The following is a 22,009-nucleotide window of genomic DNA, read 5'->3' on the forward strand; positions in this document are numbered from 1 at the left end:
TATTGTTCTCCCCTCCCAGTAGAAAACAGATGAACGCTCAGCCAACTCGAGCACTCGTGTACAGATGAGTCGAGAGAGATGGCTGTCGGACATCTTTAGAAAATATTTGGTTCTACATGTACTGCAAAAACTACAAGAATATTTCTTAATTCTGCTGCAAATTGTCTCTTCGTACTATTAGGCAGAATGTACATGTCCGTGTTAGAAACAGACAACACAATGATGCACCATGGAAGGTGGTCATGGACTGTATGTCCACATCATGGACATATTTATTGATGTGTGAGTGTGGTCCACGTATTGGCGGACATATCATTAGTGAAACCTGTGCAGCTGCAAGAGGTAAGGGGGCCAGCTACCTCCTCCAAAACAAGTAGATTCCTGCATTATGATGAGTTGTTGGACTTCACAGGACCCTCTTCTGTCGGTATCCACCTGTGGGTCCACAAAATTGAGCAATTTCGGACATGCCTCCAATTTTTTGAGGACCATCGGTCACCCCAAAAAAAACGATCATGTATAAAGGGTCCTAGACTGGGAGCTGTTACTGGGTTCAGATTATTGAAAAAAACACAATATATAATGGTTTTATTTGGGTGTTAAGGCCCCCTCACACGCAGCGATATCGCTAGCGAGCGTACCCGCCCCCCGTCGTTTGTGCGTCATGGGCAAATCGCTGCCCGTGACGCACAATATCGATCGGAGCCGTCACTAAGCAGCCACCCAATAGAAGCGGAGGGGCGGAGATGAGCGGGCGTAACATCCCGCCCACCTACTTCCTTCCTCATTGCGGCCGGCCGCAGGTACAAGGTTGTTCCTCGTTACTGCGTTGTCACACGTAGCGATGTGTGCTGCCGCAGGAACGACGAACAACCAGTGTCCTGCAGCAGCAAAGATTTTATGAAAATGAACGACGTGTCAACAATCAACGATAAGGTGAGTATTTTTGTTCGCTAAGGCTGCTTTCACATATCAGGTTTTTGCTGTGCGGCACAATCCGGCGCTTTGCAGAAAAAACGCATCCGTTTTTTTTTTTTGCTGCTGGGTGCAGTTTTTCCTCATAGACTTTTATTAGCGCCGGATTGTGCCGCATGTACTCGCGTTTGATTCGGTTTTTGCCGGTTGCGGCAAAAATTGTCATTCCGGCGGCCGCACAGGACGCAGAGAGGAACGTTTTTTGCCAGCGGCAAAAAACTGCATAACGCCGCATGCGGCGCTGTGCTGCATGGTGCGTAATTAAAGTCTATGCATGCCGAATCCGGTGGCATTCTTCAAATGCCGGAAGCATGTACCGGATTCGGTTTTCACTTCTGAGCATGCCCAGAAGTGATATAAATTCATTGCTTGTCAGAAAATCACTCACTCTCGCTCTCTCACTCACTCACTCACTCACGCACGCACTGACTCACTGACTCATTCACTCACTCACCGATCACTGGCGTGGCGCTGCACGGCTATCACACTGCTGGCGGCTTCTCCTGATTTGAAAATTCCGGCCGCCCATTATTCAATATCGTATTCACTGCTTTCCCCGCCCACCGACGCCCATGAATGGTTGCAGTCAGACACGCCTGAGTGACAGCTGTCTCACTGCAACCAATCACAGCCGCCGGTGGGCGTGTCTATATCGTGCAGTAAAATAAATAAATATTTAAAAAAACAATGGTGTGCGGTCCCCCCAATTTTGATACCAGCCAAGATAAAGCTACACGGCTGAAGGCTGGTATTCTCAACAAGGGGAGCTCCACGTTATGGGGAGCCCCCCAGCCTAAAAATATCAGCCAGCAACCGCCCGGAATTGCCACATCCATTAGATGCGACAGTCCCAGGACGCTACCTGGCTCATCCCGAATTGCCCTGGTGCGGTGGCAATCGGGGTAATAAGGGGTTAATCATGGCAGGCGTCTATGAGACACCCCCAATGATTAGCCTGTAAGTGAAAGTAAATAAACACATACACCCGAAAAAATACTTTATTTGGAATAAAAGACAAAAAAACACCCTCTTTCACCATTTTATTAAAATCCCCAAATACCCCTCCAAGTCCGACGTAATCCACAGAGGTCCCACGACGCTTTCAGCACTGCTACATGAAGCTGACAGGAGTGGGAGTAGAACACCGCCGCCGCTCTCTATCAGCTCCACGCAGCAACTGCAGTGAATCGCGCTGTCAGCGGGGACTGAGGTAATGCCGGGGTGTGCGCGGTGATGATGCGTGCAGGGGTGTGCGGTGATGGTGCGTGCGGGAGTGCCTGCGTGTACCGTGATGATGCGTGCGGTAGTGCAGGGGTGTGCGGTGATGATGCGTGTGGTAGTGCAGGGGTGTGCGGAGATGATGCGTGCGGGAGTGCCTGCGTGTGCGGTGATGATGTGTGCGGTAGTGCCTGCGTGTGCGGTGATGATGCGTGCGGTAGTGCAGGGGTGTGCGGTGATGATGCGTGCGGTAGTGCAGGGGATTGTGCCTGATTGCAAAAAACTGATGTGTGAAACCAGCCTTATGCGGGCGTCACACGAGACAATATATAATCCGTGACCCTGGCGATATATCGTTAGATACGTCGTTGCGTGTAACGGGACCTTTATCGGACCAAATCTTCCTAACCCCTCCAATACTTGTACCTCAGTTAATAATGCGCACATGTATAATATTTATTTTTAAGTTAAAAGTGAGGTTTTAGTCTTCCCTAAGGCAAATTTCAGCTATAAAAAGAAAAAAATCAATCCATTATCTGTCTTCATGACTTTTCTAATCATCAGTGTGTATACCTTGCGCAACTCTCTATGAATGAAATACAGTAATATACAACTGAGGCATCGAGGAGTGTCTCTGTGGGTTTGGCCACATGGGGCAGAATTGCTGCAAAAAATGTACACAAAATAATTAAAAAAAGGAACAAGACATTATTGCATGAGGCTGAGCTATGCGGAGACTGGCAGTGAACCAGGCAAAGGAGCAACAGACATACCAAACAAAGTGAGCGTAGTATATATTTTTATTTAAATTTAACCTGATGGCATTTTACATGCTGCCCGATCCACGGACCGCATGTATCAGGCACTGGCGGTATGATTTCAGCCATGTATGTTTGACTATGAAATGCTGTAACGTTTTAAGAAAAACATTCTTTAAAAGCCAACCCCGGAGACTAGTCGGACAGGCAGGTCCCCCCTGCGTATGTTTATAGGGAGAGACATGTCAGTAATTGGCAGGGAGCAGCCGCCAGGGACCCAACTGTCTGACTAGTCTCCAAAGGGGCTTGGGACCTAACCAGATTTAAGAGTATGTATCCACTGTCTTGTATCATTTAATCTTTGCAAAGTAATATTAAGAATACGTGCACACGATCAGGACCTGCTGCGTCCTTGGTGCGGCAGGTCCTGATCTGTGGGGCCGTGAGTCTCCTCTGTAGGAGACAACAGCTGCTCGTGCCCTCGATTAAGGTTCGGGGCGCTGTGGTCTCTCGCTTGTGTTCTCCCTACGGAGGACACTTGCGACTCCGCAGCAAAGAACAGACATGCTTGCAGCTCGTAAAGCCACAATGCAGGTCAGTTTTCATTGCAAGCCGTACACACACAGCATTGGGAGATTTCTATAAATCCCATCCACTGTGCTTGTACTGTACAATGCAGCATTTTGGATGCAGCGAAAATACGCTGAATCCAAAACGCTGCAAACACTAATCATGGGCACGCAGCCTTAGAAGAAGTTCTGGATTTTTTTCTGTAGTTTTTGACTTCCCCATTGTACTAAAAACGTGCAGTTTATCTGGTTCCCATTAATATGTAGTAAACTACGCAAAAATAAAAAAGCCAAAACACCAAAGTAGAGTTGAGCACTATTTTTAGCTTCCATTTTTAATATCGGGGTCTTCCCTTATACTTGTCACCACATCCAGTTATTCATACTTATCATTGGGATTTTGTGGATCTTTTGTGTCTAGTGGAATCTAATAAAGCTGAACCTTTCTGAAAGAATCCCCGGGCCTGAAACAAATGTTTAGCATTGTAATGATTATGGCAACTGGAGGAATTTTAACTTTAAGCCAGATGACTTGTTGGCCAAATGATTTACATCCACAGTGTAACGGGCCCAGCTGAAATTTGGCAAGTTCCTAATACACCCAAATGAATAATTTGAACCTTCCTGGCATGCACCTTCCAAGTTTTGCAGCAGTGAATGAAAGCATGTTCCCATCCCTGAGAAATTGTACTGATATAGGCAATGGTGGAACTAAACTTTCCCTTTAATCGCACTTGAGTCGGTCTGCTGAAAAAAAAATCGCAGTATGTCCAAGTTGCATCCGATTATCAGATCGCTTCAGGCAGGCAAGTCAGTGGGTCCATCAGAAAAATTGGACTGCCCGCAGTTTATATCTAAGTGTGATCCGATTTTCACAATGGAGAAGTTAGAATTTTTATTTATCACCTCCATATCCAAAAAAAATCTGATCACAATATGATAATACTAATGAAAATCTGATCAGAGTGGTATTAGCATGATTGATACGATTTTCTTGGATGAGAAAAAATATGCTGACCCTAGCCTAAAGGCCGCTTTACACGCTACGACATCGCTAAAGCGATCTCGGGGTCACAGAATTTGTGACGCACATCCGGTCGCTTTAGCGATGTTGTTGCGTGTGACACCTATGAGCGATTTTGCATTGTCGCAAAAACGTGCAAAATCGCTCATCGGTGACATGGGGGTCCATGTCGTTCCTGCGGCAGCACACATCGCTCCGTGTGACACTGCAGGAACGAGGAACATCTCCTTACCTGCGTCCACCGGCAATGAGGAAGGAAGAAGGTGGGCGGGATGTTACGTTCCTCTCATCTCTGCCCCTCCGCTGCTATTGGGTGGCCGCTTAGTGATGTCGCTGTGACGCCGCACGGACCGCCCCCTTAGAAAGGAGGCGGTTCGCCGGTCACAGCGACATCGCTAGGCAGGTAAGTAGTGTGACGGGTCTGGGCGATGTTGTGCACCACGGGCAGCAATTTGCCCGTGTCGCACAACCGATGGGGGTGGGTACTCACGTTAGCGATATCGCTACCGATATCGCAGCGTGTAAAGCGGCCTGAAGGCCTGTGTCACACGTCAGTGTGGGTTCTCCATGTGCTATCCGTGATAGCACATGGAGATAAACTCACCTGTCCCCGCTCCTGCTGTCCGTGGTGCTGAAGTCTCCCGGATGCTGTGTTCGGCCGCCACAGTTTCCCCTCTGCAGCTACTGCCTGTTGATCCAGGCCTGCTAATTATTCTCATGCATATTCATTTATGCACTGCACAAACGACCTGGAAGTAGCTGCAGATGGGAGACATCGGCGGCCGGAAACAGCAGAGCCAGAGATTCAGCACCACGGACAGCAGGAGTGGGGACAGGTGAGTTTATCTCCATGGGCTATCATGGATAGCCCATGGAGAACACACATGTGCCGTGAATCACGGCACACGGAGGGACATATACATTTTTAACACGTCAGTGAAAAAGGTCTGTGTTTTTTTCTGACGTGTAAAACAAGCCTAAAAGAACATTTTCTACTTTAGCCATCCCATTGTTTTTTTTCCCTATGTGGGAATATTGGACCAATATGTTGAATCTCTCTGATAGCAAAAAAAAAATGCCCTGCACAGTACCTTTTTAATAAATCCAAAAATCAGGCAAACAAGTCCTGACTGGCAGTCCATACACAGATCCCTGTCAATTGGGGGTTCAAATAGAGAAGCTGTGAAGATCATGTTGGGGAATCCCATTTACTGAGCATTATGCATGTGATTGACAATGAGGTTTACAGAAATTGAGCTTATCAGAGGTGTAATTCAGCTATAGACAAGATATGTAGAGTAATATGATTGATGTCAGTCGCACACCTACCAGTTATTACACCTTAACGGCAGAGGATATCTTCATACTTGATGTCAATGACTTATCCCATAAGACAAAATAATAACATGTTCCTCAAGATCATTTTTTTTATAATGTGAAAATCTCCAGCAAGAAGTACATTGTGCTTGTTATCTCCCCCGGAAGCCAACCTTCTGACTCCACACAATGATCAAACATGAATGGCAAATGTAAATTTGCCAAATTTAGAACTGAAGTACAAAAAGAATTTCATTATTTAAGGCAAAGCAATGATTTCTCTTTTTTTAGGACGCGCAACTATTTTCTGCCCGTAAGAAGCTTCCCTGAATTGTATCTCTGAAGTCCCTTTGATCCGCTCTGTACTTATATTAGAAGCACTTTTCACCTTCTAGCTGCAAATTTGCTGGGACACTTAAACCAAAATAATAATGAGCTTCAAATACACAAAAATGACACCCGCCTGACTGCCCCCTAATCCCTATGATTTATCTCAGCATAAGCAATGCTAGACTGCAGCATACGTAGAAGGAAAAGTAATAATATCTCAACATCGCAATGAAGCAAAGAGAAAAGCAGAAGAGAAAGTGGTCTGCACGTGACCGCAAGTCTGCAAATCGTATATGGGAGGTCATATCACGACCACCGGAGACTGTGCAACAGGGGATCCTAATAGGGAGAACACAATACACTGTCAGGATTCTCAAGGATACACACTACATTGTGAATATTTGTCATGCCCCGGAAGACCCTAGAAACAAATGGGGGCTTATTCATTACGACTGGTGTAGTGCACGCTCGCTGGAGTACGATGCGCTGAACTCATTAACAGGTGCACGGCACTTAATGAATTCAGTGCATTTTCTTAGTGGCGAGCGCCTCCATGTGTTTTGCCAGAAATGTTACTCCAATAAGGGGCTGAAGTATCATTTCTGATGTACAAAACACCGACACTTTTGATGAATTTGACAGATGAGTGTAGCTACTCCATGACTCCTCACCAGCTCTGCTCATTTTGTCGGTTTTGCTTCAAACTAGTGTAAAGATGCCAAAAGTGGCAACATTTATGCGCAATCCGCATTGTAGACAAATTTTGCAACTTTTCAAATTGTTTTACAACAGTTTCCTGGTTAACACTTTGATGAAATGTGATTTTACAATGAAGTTTAGGTTTCAGAATTATTTATTGTCAAGACAATGTAGTTCCATATTGAGTTGCCACCTTTTACAATCAAAAAATGTTGCCCAGGTTCAGGGTGACTTAAACAGGCTCATTCTGCATGAATTTTTTGCAGCTGTTTTCTCAACCACAACCCAGGTAGTAGGATTTTTACATTTTCATACAGCTGAATAAAGGTACAATGGCTAGAAGGATGAAAACAACAAATGGGCACTTCAAAGCTTAGTGTGAAACCACCCTCGTGAGTACAATCCTCTGCTTTTGATTCATAGGCCTGTGCAGGCAATGTGCTGTCTCTGGGTCTCTGCTAAGCTGCTTGTTACCAACCTCTTCTGGTGCTAATCCCACACTTAAAGCAAATTTTCTGTGACTATTCTTTTTACAATGGGCTTAACTACCTGCCTGTTGTGCCTAGCGTTGACTTTTGCCGGCTCAGAGTGGTCACAGACCAGTCCTATACTGTCCTTCACACTAGGGAATCCTAGACTATCCCTAACCTCCAGATTACCCCTGATGGTGGAGATTCCAGAGTCCCATGCCTTACTAATCTCCTGACCAAAACTAAACTATTCCACCCCAACCCCGTACTCCCTCCAGGGAAGCAAGGGGCAGGAGTGTGATGGAATTACAAATAAAGACATACAGGGGAATACCAAAACTCCACCACAGTGCAAACTCACAGGAACAAGCAGTGAAACAGTAAGAGACTAAGGAGAAAGGCAGGAGAAGTAAGGCAGCAACAAAAGGACAGCAAGGGTTAACAGTGCAACCACTCACAGCAACAAAGAACTAAAACCACTAGTAAGTCTGGATCAAAAACACCTCACCAGACCAGTATAGAAAAGCCATTGCTGGCATTAAGGGAAGTGTCCACCCAGCATATATAGGAGGGAAGCGAATGAGTCTGGCTCCACCCCCAGCATGTGATCAAAGGAGACTAACAAGCAGTCCAGCAGAGTTGAACTCTTTCTAGCCTGCCTATGAAATACAAGTCTGCGGGTCGATGCCCGAGTCTCTCTGCTCTGATCACAGACATCAGAGAACTTAGCAGGGAGAGTGCTAGAATCTGTAGTCTCCATAGATCCTGACGCTGTCATGACAGGCGGAGATCTTTGTAAAAATCTCCTTGTGACAGCTGCTCCCACTGCCAAAGGGCTCATTCACATGTCCGATTTTTCCATGGACAAGAAAAAGGGATCGATTATTCTGGTCACTCTTTGATCACAATTTGAGCATAGTGTGGTCTGAGTCTCATCCCTATTTTTTGTACGTGGAGAAACCAAAAATAAAGATTCTCCACCTTTTCTAGATTTACAGTCTATGAAAATCGGACCGCACTTGGATGTCCTTTGAGTGCAGTCTGATTTTTTTCACCCTCTCATTGTTGATTTTAACCCAACACTTGGATCAAAATTAAACATGTCTGCATGATTTTCAGTGGCCTGCAAAGATAGATCTTGCATGCAAATGTAGTGTGAATAGGCCCTTACTGCTGGAAGGTGGCTGTCGATCAGCATGATGCCAGCAGTCACGCCCTGTCAACACAGCAGCCTGGAAGAAGAGCTGCTCTGGGGATATGGAGCAGCTGAATCTTCGACAGGAGCAGTCGGTGACCACTCTCAGCTGGCACCGGGTACAACAGGCAGGTAGTTACCTGTGTCAGCAACTACCTGCCTGTTAGGCCCGTTTCACACATCAGTGAAAAACAGTGACATTTTTCACTGGCGTGTAAAACACGCACATGTCCCTGCGTGTGCCATGAATCACGGCACACGTGGGTTGTCTAAGTGCAATCCGGGCTCCGTTCTCCGTGGTCCGTGATTGCACTTAGAAATCAACTCACCTGCGCCCGCTCCCGCTGTCCATGGTGCTGATCGCTCCCGCAGTGCAGCATCCGGCCGGCGGTGACCCCTGCAGCAGCTGCTTCCGGGTCGGCTGTGTCGCGCATAATGAATATGCGCGACAGTAATCAGGCGGCTTAGAAGCAGCAGGGAGAACGGGCTGCAGAGGACATCGCTGGACGCCGGGTGAGTTAAAATGTTTATTATTTGAAATGCACGTTTTTTTCTGGCACGTGTTTCACGGACCACACCACTACGTGGTCCGTGGAACATCAGTGATGCCAGAAAAAAATGGACATGTCTCCGTGCAGCAATCACGCACACGCGGGTACGCTGCACGGAGACACGTGCAGTGAAAAATCACTGACGTGTGAGCAGACCCATTCATTATAATGGGTCTGCGTATGTCAGTGATTCTGGTACGTTTAAAAAAAAAGCACAAACGTACCAGAATCACTGACGTGTGAAAGGGCCCTTAGCTGGATACCCTCTTTTAACCTCACTGATGTTCGCAGGGCTGAATAACTTGGTTAGGCTGCTTTCACACATCCAGTTTTTGCAGTGCGGCTCAATCCGGCTCAAAAACCTATGCAACGGATGCGGCGGAAAAACCGGATCCGTTGCATACGTTTTTCCATGCGGCCCGTCCGTTTTTTGACGGATGCGGCTTGATACTGAGCATGCACAGTGCAAAAAAACACATCCGGCGGCCAGATGCGGTTTTTGCTGCAGTACGCTGCATCCGGCGTCCATAGGCTTGCATTGTAAATCGCGGCGGATCCGGCGCTGTTCGTTTTTTTCGCCGCACAAAAAACGTGCCAGGCAACGTTCCATCCGGCCTCCGCATGGGCTAAATATGCCGCATCCGGCAAAAAATGGACGCAACGCAAGGCCATGCGGCACAATATGGCGCTAATGCAAGTCTATGCGGGGAAAAAAGGCAACCGGCGGCAAAAAAAAAACGGTTGCGTTTTTTCTGCAAAGCGCCGTATTGTGCCGCTCAGCAAAAAACGGATGTGTGAAAGCAGCCTAAAGGGTTAGTGCTCAGCTCAAACAGGACGTAGCTTGCTATAGCACAAAAATACAGGCACTAGCTATTGCTGGGAAAACAAAAAAATAGTGTTCTGGCTTCCAGGTCCTCTGCCATTGATTTATTGGCCAGCTGGCAACCCTACTTGTGTGCTTAGTAATATATCAGTAATACAGGTTCTCCTCCTTGTTATTGCCGTCTTCCTCATAAACTGCTCAATGTAGCTGTTCTCAAAATGGCTGCCAGTGGAGGAGCACATGACCAAACCTGTCCATCAGACTGGTCCGATTGGAAAAGAGCTTTTCTTTGTGAGGTGTTTTTCTTTTGGAAGAGGCTGATGGACAGATCTGGTCAAATATTAGCAGCCATTTGGAGAACAAGCGCGCCATATGAGGAAAGCAACACTAACAAGTGCTGGTGGAGATCGGATATATTAGTAAATGTGATGCAAAATCACATATTAAAATCAGGATAAAGGGGACTGTCTGAAATTGAAGCCATACTGGTACTATCCAATGAGTGCTGACAGTATCAGGGAGTGTACAGATGCGCTTCTTGTGATGGAGGGCAGTTATTTTGGCCACCAAGACTGGTATAGAGCATAATACACCATCCCCCACAATGGTGATTATCACAACGTACATCAGAATATACCATCCCCCACAATGGTGGTCATCACAACATACAGCAGAATATACCATCCCCCACAATGGTGGTCATCACAACATACAACAGAATGTACCATCCCCCACAATGGTGGTCATCACAACATACAACAGAATGTACCATCCCCCACAATGGTGGTCATCACAACATACAACAGAATATACCATCCCCCACAATGGTGGTCATCACAACATAGAGCAGAATATACCATCCCCCACAATGGTGGTCATCACAACATACAGCAGAATATACCATCCCCCACAATGGTGGTCATCACAACATACAGCAGAATATACCATCCCCCACAATGGTGGTCATCACAACATACAACAGAATGTACCATCCCCCACAATGGTGGTCATCACAACATACAACAGAATATACCATCCCCCACAATGGTGGTCATCACAACATACAGCAGAATATACCATCCCCCACAATGGTGGTCATCACAACATACAACAGAATGTACCATCCCCCACAATGGAGAGCATCACAACATACAGCAGAATATACCATACCCCACAATGATGGTCATCACAACATACAGCAGAATATACCATCCCCCACAATGGTGGGCATCACAACATACAGCAGAATATACCATCCCCCACAATGGTGGCATCACAACATACAGCAGAATATACCATCCCCCACAATGGTGGTCATCACAACATACAGCAGAATATACCATCCCCCACAATGGTGGCATCACAACATACAGCAGAATATACCATACCCCACAATGGTGGGCATCACAACATACAGCAGAATATACCATCCCCCACAATGGTGGGCATCACAACATACAACAGAATATACCATCCCCCACAATGGAGAGCATCACAACATACAGCAGAATATACCATCCCCCACAATGGAGAGCATCACAACATACAGCAGAATATACCATCCCCCACAATGGTGGGCATCACAACATACAACAGAATATACCATCCCCCACAATGGTGGGCATCACAACATACAGCAGAATATACCATCCCCTACAATGGAGAGCATCACAACATACAGCAGAATATACCATCCCCCACAATGGAGAGCATCACAACATACAGCAGAATATACCATACCCCACAATGGAGAGCATCACAACATACAGCAGAATATACCATCCCCCACAATGGTGGGCATCACAACATACAGCAGAATATACCATCCCCCACAATGGTGGGCATCACAACATACAGCAGAATATACCATCCCCCCCAATGGTGGGCATCACAACATACAACAGAATATATTATCCCCTACAATGGTGGGCATCACATCGTGCTCTGGAGATAACCTAATCCAGCACCGGGCACTGACAGATCAGATCTGTAGGAAGCCGACAGACTTCTGATGGTAACTCTGCATGGATTGGGCTATATTACAGTGTCATGATACATAAAGTATCGTTTCCTTCAGGAGTAAATCTCTAAATAAACACTCACAAAACCAAAATGAGACATAACAAGGATCTTGTAATAAGTAAAAAAAAAAACCTTAGACGGCATTTTTCTGCCACAAATGTGTGATGTTTGCATCAGAACGTCTCGCAGTTTTGGAGGAATATGTCGCACATGAGGCCACTTACTGCTGTTTGCTGTCATACATTAGTAACACTTCTGGGTTCTTGAAAATGTTACAAAATACGTTACACAAAACAAGCTTCACAATGACTGACACCTCCGAACAGAGCGGTTTTGTTTTTTTGTTTTTAATGTCGGAAGAGTCAGAATAAATAAACTGCTCTTTAACCGTTTTCGTTGTAGGAATTGTCAGCCATGCCCTTAACAATAGTAGTAATAAAAAAGTTCTGCTCAGGAGACGGGTACAAGGAACAATTGTATATCTGTCAGAGATCATTAAGGGGGTTGTCAAGTGTTAAATAAATATCTTTAAAGTGTTTGTAAAATATGATAACAGCCCAGCTCATATACTTGACTTAGCAATTCGCATCAGTGCTGGGTGACTGCAGCTCCACTTCTGGCTTGTGTTTGGGAGAGCATAACCATGCCCAGTGCTGTGAGCGAAGGGGGCTGACTGACTGATGGCTACCAGGCATATGCCCAGTATTGTCTGCGAAGGGGTCTGGCTAACTGCTCACTACTAGACACATGCCCAGTGCTGTCAGTGAATTGGGCTGGCTGACTGCTAGCTACTACTAGGCACATGCCCAGTGTTGTGAGTGAAGGGGGTTGGCTGACTGCCCGCTACTAGGCACATGCCCAGTGCTGTGAGTGAAGGGGGTTGGCTGACTGCCCGCTACTAGGCACATGCCCAGTGCTGTGAGTGAAGGGTTTGGCTGACTCCTTGTTACTAGGTACATGCCCAGTGCTGTGTACCATGGGGTCTGGCTGACTGCTCACTGCAAAGACATGCTCAGTGCTGAGTACCAAGGAGTTTGGCTGACTGCTTGCAGCTAGGCACATGCCCAGTGCTGTCAGTGAATTGGGCTGGCTGACTGCTAGCTACTACTAGGCACATGCCCAGTGTTGTGAGTGAAGGGGGTTGGCTGACTGCCCGCTACTAGGCACATGCCCAGTGCTGTGAGTGAAGGGTTTGGCTGACTCCTTGTTACTAGGCACATGCCCAGTGCTGTGTACCATGGGGTCTGGCTGACTGCTCACTGCAAAGACATGCTCAGTGCTGAGTGCCAAGGAGTTTGGCTGACTGCTTGCAGCTAGGCACATGCCCAGTGCTGTCTGCGAAGGAGGCTGGCTGACTGCTTGCTACTAGGTACATGCCCAGTGCTGTGTGTCAAGGGGGCTGGCTGACTGCTCGCTTTTATAGCGAGATCTGCTTCTTTCTGTATCATAGGTGATGCAAAGACCGGAGAGAACAGTTTTAGCTTTTTAAAACACCCAGATCTTTTCTCCCACCAACAGGAAATACTCTTCCGTGTCTAACAAAGGCTGGTAGTGGAACTATCAGGACTAGAGATTGATGCTGATGTCTGGAGATCGTGACACCTTTGCTTATTGAAGTCTATGACTTAGGCTGGGTTCACACATAGCTACAGCGATAACGACGTCGCTGTTATTGCACCATTTTCTGTGACATAACAGCGACCTAGTAAGTCGCTGTTATGATCGCTGCTTAGTCTAATTACACGTATAATAATCCCCAATTATATGAAATTAATTTTTATTTTTATTCAAGTAAAAAATTTTACACCACACCATTATGTGCACACTGACATTACACTGATCAATTGTCTTAAGCCAACTATATGGCAACCCCTGATCTTGAATATCAAGAACAGGGTTTACAATGAAAATAGAAGACAAATTGATACAATTTAAACATACATAGCCAAATGCTGGTTCACAAAAGGACACAGAATGTATAAGGCTACTTTCACACATCAGTTTTCTGCATTCAGGCACAATCCTTTTTTTTCCTGATGCAAAGGATCCGGCAAAAACGGATACAAACCGTATCCACTGGATCCGGTTTTTAACGGATCCGTTATGCCGGATGCGTACAAAACCGGATCCGGTGGATACGGTTTGCATCCGTTTTTGCATCCGGTTTGTCCGTTTTTTTGAAGGATCAGCTTTTTTAATTAATTTGGTGCATGCGCAGTTTACAAAAACGGATCCGGTAGCCGCATCCATTTTTTACCGCATTGCGCCGGATCCGGCGTCCATAGGCTTTCAGTGTAAAACACGCCGTATCGCGCCGGATCCGGCGCGATGCGGTTTTTTTGCCGGACAAAAAAACGTTGCAAGATACGTTGCCTCCGGCCGCCGCTTTGATAAATTTTGCCGCATCCGGAAAAAAACGGATGCAACGCAAAGCCATCAGGTACAATCCGGTTACAATGCAAGTCTATGGGGATAAACCGGATGCGGTACCGGATCAGATTTTCCCGTTTTTTTCCGGATTGTACCTGATGGCAAAAACCTGATGTGTGAAAGTAGCCTAAGCCAAACTTAACTCGGTAGCTCCCAATGTGACTATGCTGGCACAATAGTGCTGATTCTGTGGTCACAGTCAGATATATTCATCCAGGAGTATCCACACAAGGCGTTTGGAAAATCAGTCCTTTAATCAATATAGTGAGTAAGTTTGGCTTATACATTTTGTGTCCTTTTGTGAACCAGCATTTGGCTATGTATGTTTAAATTGTATCAATTTGTCTTCTATTTTCATTGTAAACCCTGTTCTTGATATTCAAGATCAGGGGTTGCCATATAGTTGGCTTAAGACAATTGATCAGTGTAATGTCAGTGTGCACATAATGGTGTGGTGTAAAATTTTTTACTTGAATAAAAATAAAAATTAATTTCATATAATTGGGGATTATTATACGTGTAATTAGACTACTATTATCCCCGGGGCCTTAGAGCTAAATTTATTTGATATGATCGCTGCTTAGCTGTCAAACACAGCGACACAGCAGCGATCATCACGTTGCTACATGTGCATAGAGCAGGGAGCCGCGCACACTGCTTAGCGCTGGCTCCCTGCACTCCTAGCTACAGTACACATCGGGTTAATTAACCCGATGTGTACTGCAGCTACATGTGCAGAGAGCAGGGAGCCGGCACTGGCAGCGTGAAAGCGGTGGAGGCTGGTAACGAAGGTAAATATCGGGTAACCACCTTGGTTACCCGATGTTTACCCTGGTTACAGCTTACCGCAACTGCCAGATGCCGGCTCCTGCTCTCTGCTCGCTTCATTTCGTCGCTCTCTCGCTGTCACACACAGCAATGTGTGCGTCACAGCGGGAGAGCGACAATAAAAAAACGAACCAGGGCTGTGTGTAACGAGCAGCGATCTCACAGCAGGGGCCAGATCGCTGCTCAGTGTCACACACAGCGAGATCGCTAATGAGGTCACTGTTGCGTCACCAAAACCGTGACGTAGCAGCGATTTCGGTAGTGATCTAGCTATGTGTGAAGCACCCCTTAGGGGTGCTTCACACACAGCGAGATCACTGCTGAGTCACGGTTTTTGTGACGCAGCAGTGACCTCATTAGCGATCTCGCTGTGTGTGACACTGAGCAGCGATCCGGCCCCTGCTGTGAGATCGCTGCTCGTTACACACAGCCCTGGTTCGTTTTTTTATTGGTGCTCTCCCGCTGATAAGCACACATCGCTGTATGTGACAGCGAGAGAGCGACGAAATGAAGCGAGCAGAGAGCAGGAGCCGGCGTCTGGCAGCTGCGGTAAGCTGTAACCAAGGTAAACATCGGGTAACCAAGGTGGTTACCCGATATTTACCGTTACCAGCCAGTGCCGGCTCCCTGCTCTCTGCACATGTGGCTGCAGTACACATCGGGTAATTAACCCGATGTGTACTGTAGCTAGGAGAGCAGGGAGCCAGCGCTCAGTGTGCGTGGCTCCCTGCACATGTTGCAGCACAGCGACGCGTGTCGTTATGATCGCTGCTTCGGCTGCTGTGTTTGACAGCTAAGCAGCGATCATAACAGCGACTTACAAGGTTGCTGTTACGTCACAGAAAATGGTGACGTAACAGCGACGTCGTTGTCGCTTAGTGTGAACCCAGCTTAAGGCCGGCTTCTTGTATCATACAATCATGGATTAAGTCTGTCTGCAATGTATGGACTGGTCCAGTGGTCTCATGAATCATACTTGAGTTTGTGTCAGGAGACCCGTGGACCGTCCATTCATCCCGGTCTGTGTAGCCCATGAGTGTGAAAGTGGACCAACATGCATATTTAAAAAAAAGAAAGAAGAAAGAAATAAACTGGAAAACCCCTTTAAAGCAATAGTTTACAAATAGAAGGGATACACCACAGTTGAAAGTCGGCCTGGAGCAGGTCATCCTTGTAACCTAATGAATGTTGCAGAGAACGCATTATTGGATGGTGGAAGCCAAAAGAAGTGACTTAAGTAGCTTGCATAGAAGAGACTTTAACAGATCCCTGACAGACACCCATTTAAGTCAATTTGATCCCTTCATTATAATTTAGTTTTTACATAGTCAATCAGTCTCTGCTTGGCTTTCGTAATGTGAACAATGCCAAAGATTACCAATTTAAAGGGGTTGTCCATTACTTTTACTTTGATGGCTGATCCTTAGAATAGGTCATCAATGTCTCATCTGTCGGGGTCTGACACCCAGCACCCCCATCAATCACCTGTTCTTGGTGTCGGCGTCAGTAGCAGGCGGTCCAAAATGGTCAGTTCTGGAGCTGCCCTGTCTTCTGATAGCAGCCATGGCCGCGTACTGCTCATTCACCTCCTATTCAAATCAATAGGAGGCAGATATGCAGTAACCGGTCATTATCGGAAGACGGGGCAGCCCCGGAACTGAGCATTTCCAGCTGCTGGCAACGGGAACAGATGATCGGCGGGGTGTAGGACCCCGATAGATCAGACATTAATGACCTATACTAAGGATAGACCATCTCTGTTAGGTTATGTGCCCACGATCAGGACTCACTGTGTCCTGGACACAGCGGGTCCTGACTTGCGGGGCTGCGAGTCTCCTCCGCAGGAGAACACAGGAGACTGCAGCTGTCAGTACCCATGATCAGGGAACAGTACACTGCGGTCTCCTGCTTGTGTTCTCCCTACGGCGGATGCATGTGAATCCACAGCAAACAATTGACATGCTGCGGTCTGGAAAGACGCTCCGCAGGTCAGTGTTTGCTGCTGGAAAAACAAGCACAGTGGGCACGGGATTTCTAGAAATTCATCCACTGTGCTTGTACTGTACAACGCAGCTGAAGCATGCTGCGTCCAAAGCGCTGCAAACACTGATCGTGGGCACGCACCCTTAAAGTAGTGGACAACCCTTTTAAATAAATGGAAATTATGGGGAAAAAACCCTGCTGCAGTCTGCAAAATAGCTGAAGTTTAGAAACCGTTTTTTCACAAGGACTGGAGCTGCACAGATGAAACAAATAAGTGTGCTGATGTCCCATTTGATTTCAGAGCCTAATTCAAAGGGCGGCTTTCCAGTTACGTACCGCTTTCGATGCAGGAACATCAGAAGCGATATGCTAATGACCCTGTGCTGCGATCGCATCACAGGAGCAGAGAAGATGGAGGGAGCACTTTCTCCCCATCTCCTCCGTTGTCTGTCTCTGCGTGCACCGCACTGCAGTCACATAACATGCGAGTGCAGAGCGATTTTACACACACGTGAGCCGAGACTCGGTGCAAAACGCAGCATGCTGCGATCGTACCGACAGCACGATTCGTGTGGAGATAAAACGGGACAGAGGAAACTGTCTCATTGATTAACACTGGTGCGAGGGCAATCCGATTTTTTTATCGGATCGCATTCGCACCAGGAAATCACAGATGGAAAAGCGTCCAAATAGTGATTTATGGCGGGAATAGTGCAATCACTGAGCACACACGCAATGGCAGAGAATGAGAAATAGCAGTGTCCTTATGCAAAGCTACTGTCCTTGACTCCACTAAATACTCCCTTGAATGTGGGGATGAATAGTTATGCATTCAGTTTACCTTGCCATTAGAGATGTTTTTATCCATCAATATAAAAAAAAAATGCAAATAAATATTGAAAAGAAATACATTGTGGTTATACTGTAGATGTTATATTAATTTTTAAAAATGACAGGTTAGATGGTACCCCTTCAGATTACAGCCAAGAACTTCACTATGTACATACCCACGGTTATAAAGATCTATGTCCAGGAATGCTTTAGAGGTTATTGTCCAAGCATAGTCTGTCTAAATACAGTTTCTCTAGCAAGATGTAAGTGGGAAATATGTTTTAAGTGTTTTATTGTATGTGCCATATGTTGTACAAAATGGACTTTCTAAGCTCTCAGTTCTTTAATGTAGTAGACATTCATAGACAAGGAGTCAGCGGCTAATTACGGTACATAGCGAGCACTCTGACTACTGAATGTATGCACAGAAAAAGCTTCACGTGTTGGCTGACTCACAGGCCTGGAATATTTCATCTGAGATCATTTTGAGTTTCTTCCAAGAAATTATGTCAGAAATTGCGGTTATTGACTGATTTACTTTTTTTTTCTATACCTGTGTGTGTGTTTAAGTCAAGGGTGCACAACATCTGTTGGGCCAAGGCCCGCATTTCCATACTGAACCAATTCCAAGTGCAGCCAAAGATATAAAGGGATACTCATATGAATACACCACCAGAATCAAGTTTTGAGTATTTGAGGAGGATTGGAGAGATTATGTTCAGTTTCTGTTCCCAAAAAAATAAGTATTACCATACGTTCACATACACAGAGTTTTTGGAGCAGAAACGGAGCAGAATCTCACCAAATCCTCCTCATAATATCAAAACTCTAGGTTTTGAGGATTTTTATGTTTTAACGTAGCCATAAAGCACATTTTGGATTTCTACATGTGTACAAGATCAGAACCACCATCAGTACATGAATGCAGTGCCAGAACAACCGTCAGTACATCAATACAGTTCTAGAACCACTGTCAATACATCAATAAGACTGCTTTCACACTACGTTTTTTTAACATGCGTCCTGAACGTTTTTTTGCTGCAAAAGCAGATCCTGTTTTTCCAAAGAGAAACTCATGCAAATGAATGCGTTATTTTACAGGATCCTGTCACTTGAAATTATGGGCGGGTATTGGAGTCATGTGATCAGGAGTGAGGGGAACTGAACGTGATAGACTGGAAATTCAGATGGAGAAAGAGAGAGAGAGAAAAAAGAGAGAGAGAGAAAAAAAAAGAGAGCAGAAAAAGAGAGAAAAAAGAGAGCAAGAAAGAAAAAAAAAGATAGTGAGAGAGAAAAATGAGAGAGAAAGAAAGAGAGAAAAAGAAAAAAGAGAGAAAAAGTGAGAGAGAAAAAAAAGAGAGGAAAAAAGAGAGAAAAAGAGAGCGAGAGAAAAAGTGAGTAAGAGAGAAAGACACCACCGCACCCATCATCACCGCACACATCGGCACTACCTGAGTGACGTCACCGCTGACAGCGCGACTCACTTCAGTTGCTCCGTGGAGCTGACAGTGAGCGGCGGTGTTCTACTGCCGCTCCTGTCAGCTTCATGTAGCAGAGCTGAAAGCATTGTGGGACCTCGTGTGGATTATGCCGGACCTGGAGTGGTATTTGGGGATTTTAATAAAGTGGTGAAAGAGAGTAGGTTTGTTTGTCTTTTATTCCAAATAAAGGATTTTTTCGGGTGTATGTCTGTATTTACTTTCACTTACAGGTTAATCATGGGGGGTATCTCATAGACGCCTGCTATGATTAACCTAGGACTTAATGGCAGCTATGGACTGCCATTAACTCCTTATTACTCCGATTGCCACCGCACCAGGGCAATTCGGGATGAGCTAGGTAGAGTCCCAGGACTGTTGCATCCAATGGATGCGGCAATTCCGGGCGGCTGCTGGCTGATATTTTTAGGCTGGTGAACTCCCCATAACGTGGGGCTCCCCATCCTGAGAATACCAGCCTTCAGCCGTGTGGCTTTACTTTGGCTGGTATCATCGATTTTTAAATTTATTTATTTATTTTACTGCACGATATAGATCCGCCCACCGGCGGCTGTGATTGGTTGCAGTGAGACAGCTCTCACTCAGCATGGAGGCGCGTCTGACTGCAACCAATCATACGTGCCGGTGGGCGGGGAAGCAGGGAGTTTGAGATAGAATAATGAGCGGCCGGCATTTTCAAAAGAGAAGCCGCCAGAGCAGTGTGACAGCCGTGCAGCGTCGTGCCCGTTATCGGTGAGTATGAGAGAGGGGGAGGGGGTCAAAGGGAGAGACAGACCGACAGGGAGAGATAGAGATCGAGAGAGAGAGAGAGAGAGACCGACAGAGAGAGAGAGAGAGACTGACAGAGAGAGACAGGATCCTGTCTATCAGCATACCAGCGTTCTCATGCGATTGCGTGCAGTAATGTCAGGATCCAGTGACAAACAGTAAGTGGACGCAGCTCAAAAACACTACATGTAGTGTTTTTGAAAAATGATAAAATACTACAACTCCCTGGATCCTCACTATAACGCACGCAAACGCATGTTAACACATGTCAATTGCAAATGCATTGAAATTAAAACGTATTTGCACTGGATCCGCTTTTCCAGCAAATAAACGTTCAGGATGCTTGCTAAAAAAACGTAGTGTGAAAGCAGCCTTTTAATCACCAAGCTTAGTACAGGGATTAATTGCAATGTCTGGTCAGCTCCATGTACAATTGTATTGCATAAACCTACAACTCTCAGTATGCCTTTAACAATGGAAAGGAGATACTTGGAGTTTTTATTAACAAATCATTATCAGACTGTGGATCATACAGAAACCTCAGTACTGAAGAGACACAGGCAGTATCACATATAAACATTTACATCCAGGTACCTTATAGATCACATCTTCTCTGATTGAAATCGTTCCCATCCCTTTTGTCTCCATGTAGTACAGTCACCATGATGATAATTCACGTCCCAGGGCTCATTTTTCTCCGGTCTTCAGCAGAACTTCCTGACAGTGTCTTTAAAAATAAAAGTATTTCCTATACTGTGCCCCTGAATAAATAATTGCTGTGCTTCATGCACAAAATATTCCACACACACTGCCCCTCTCCATGATGCCCCCTCACACTGCCCTTCTCCAAAATATTTCCCCCACACTACCCCTATGAAATATCACTCCCCCCCCCACACTGCCCTTCTGAAAATATTCCCCCCACACTGCCCCTCTGAAAAAATATTCCCCTAACACACGCACACATACACACTGCCCATCTGCAAAATATCACCCCACACACACTACCCCTCTCCATAATACTCCTTTCCCCTACACCACCCATCTGCAAAATATCCCCCAACACACACACACACACACTCTGCCCCTCTGCAAAATATCCCCCACATACACACACTGCCTCTCTCCATAATACTCCTCCCCCCACACAACCCATCTGTAAAATATCCCCCCAACACACACACACTCACACACACTGCAAAATATCCTACTCTGCCCCTCTGAAAAAAGTACCCCCCCTCGCAAAACGATGCCCCATTTCAATATTGTCCTTCCATTATGTGCCCTCACAGTAACAAACCCATCCACAATGGTTACCGATTTATTCTTCGGCTCCTTGATAGAACGCTAACTATTGCTAGCACCATCTTTGCTGCCTCTGTGGCGCTTTGGTACTGAGGTGCCAGCAGCAGAGTTCTAACCTCATCACGCTGATCCAGTGTCTGTGCCACAGTACTCAAATGTATTCACGTCTGAAAGACGCAAATACATATGAATATAGGCAGAAGGGAGTCATCGTCTCCCGGACAGGTCTGCGGGCCGCAGCAAACCCTTTAATTTCAGGGTATTGTTGGATGTTCCATACTAATGTTGCAATCCTTGACCAATGAACTTTTAACTTGTTGCGTCCATTTTGTAGATAAGGCAAGGCTAGTCCGATGCAGCATGTCTTCCCTCCTGCTAGTCCTGCCTCAAATCTTCTAATTCCTTCCTGGGCAT

The 22,009-nt window shown here is 46.0% G+C and overlaps 1 protein-coding gene across 1 annotated transcript in view; it reads left to right on the plus strand.

The window, feature by feature from the left end:
* The window catches only part of MARCHF9 (membrane associated ring-CH-type finger 9), a 262,551-nt gene that overhangs the window by 208,976 nt on the left and 31,566 nt on the right, over window positions 1–22,009 (plus strand). The window lies entirely within an intron of this gene.

The sequence above is a fragment of the Anomaloglossus baeobatrachus genome, chromosome 2 (assembly GCF_048569485.1).
Source record: "Anomaloglossus baeobatrachus isolate aAnoBae1 chromosome 2, aAnoBae1.hap1, whole genome shotgun sequence".
Classification (NCBI taxonomy): Eukaryota; Metazoa; Chordata; class Amphibia; order Anura; family Aromobatidae; genus Anomaloglossus; species Anomaloglossus baeobatrachus.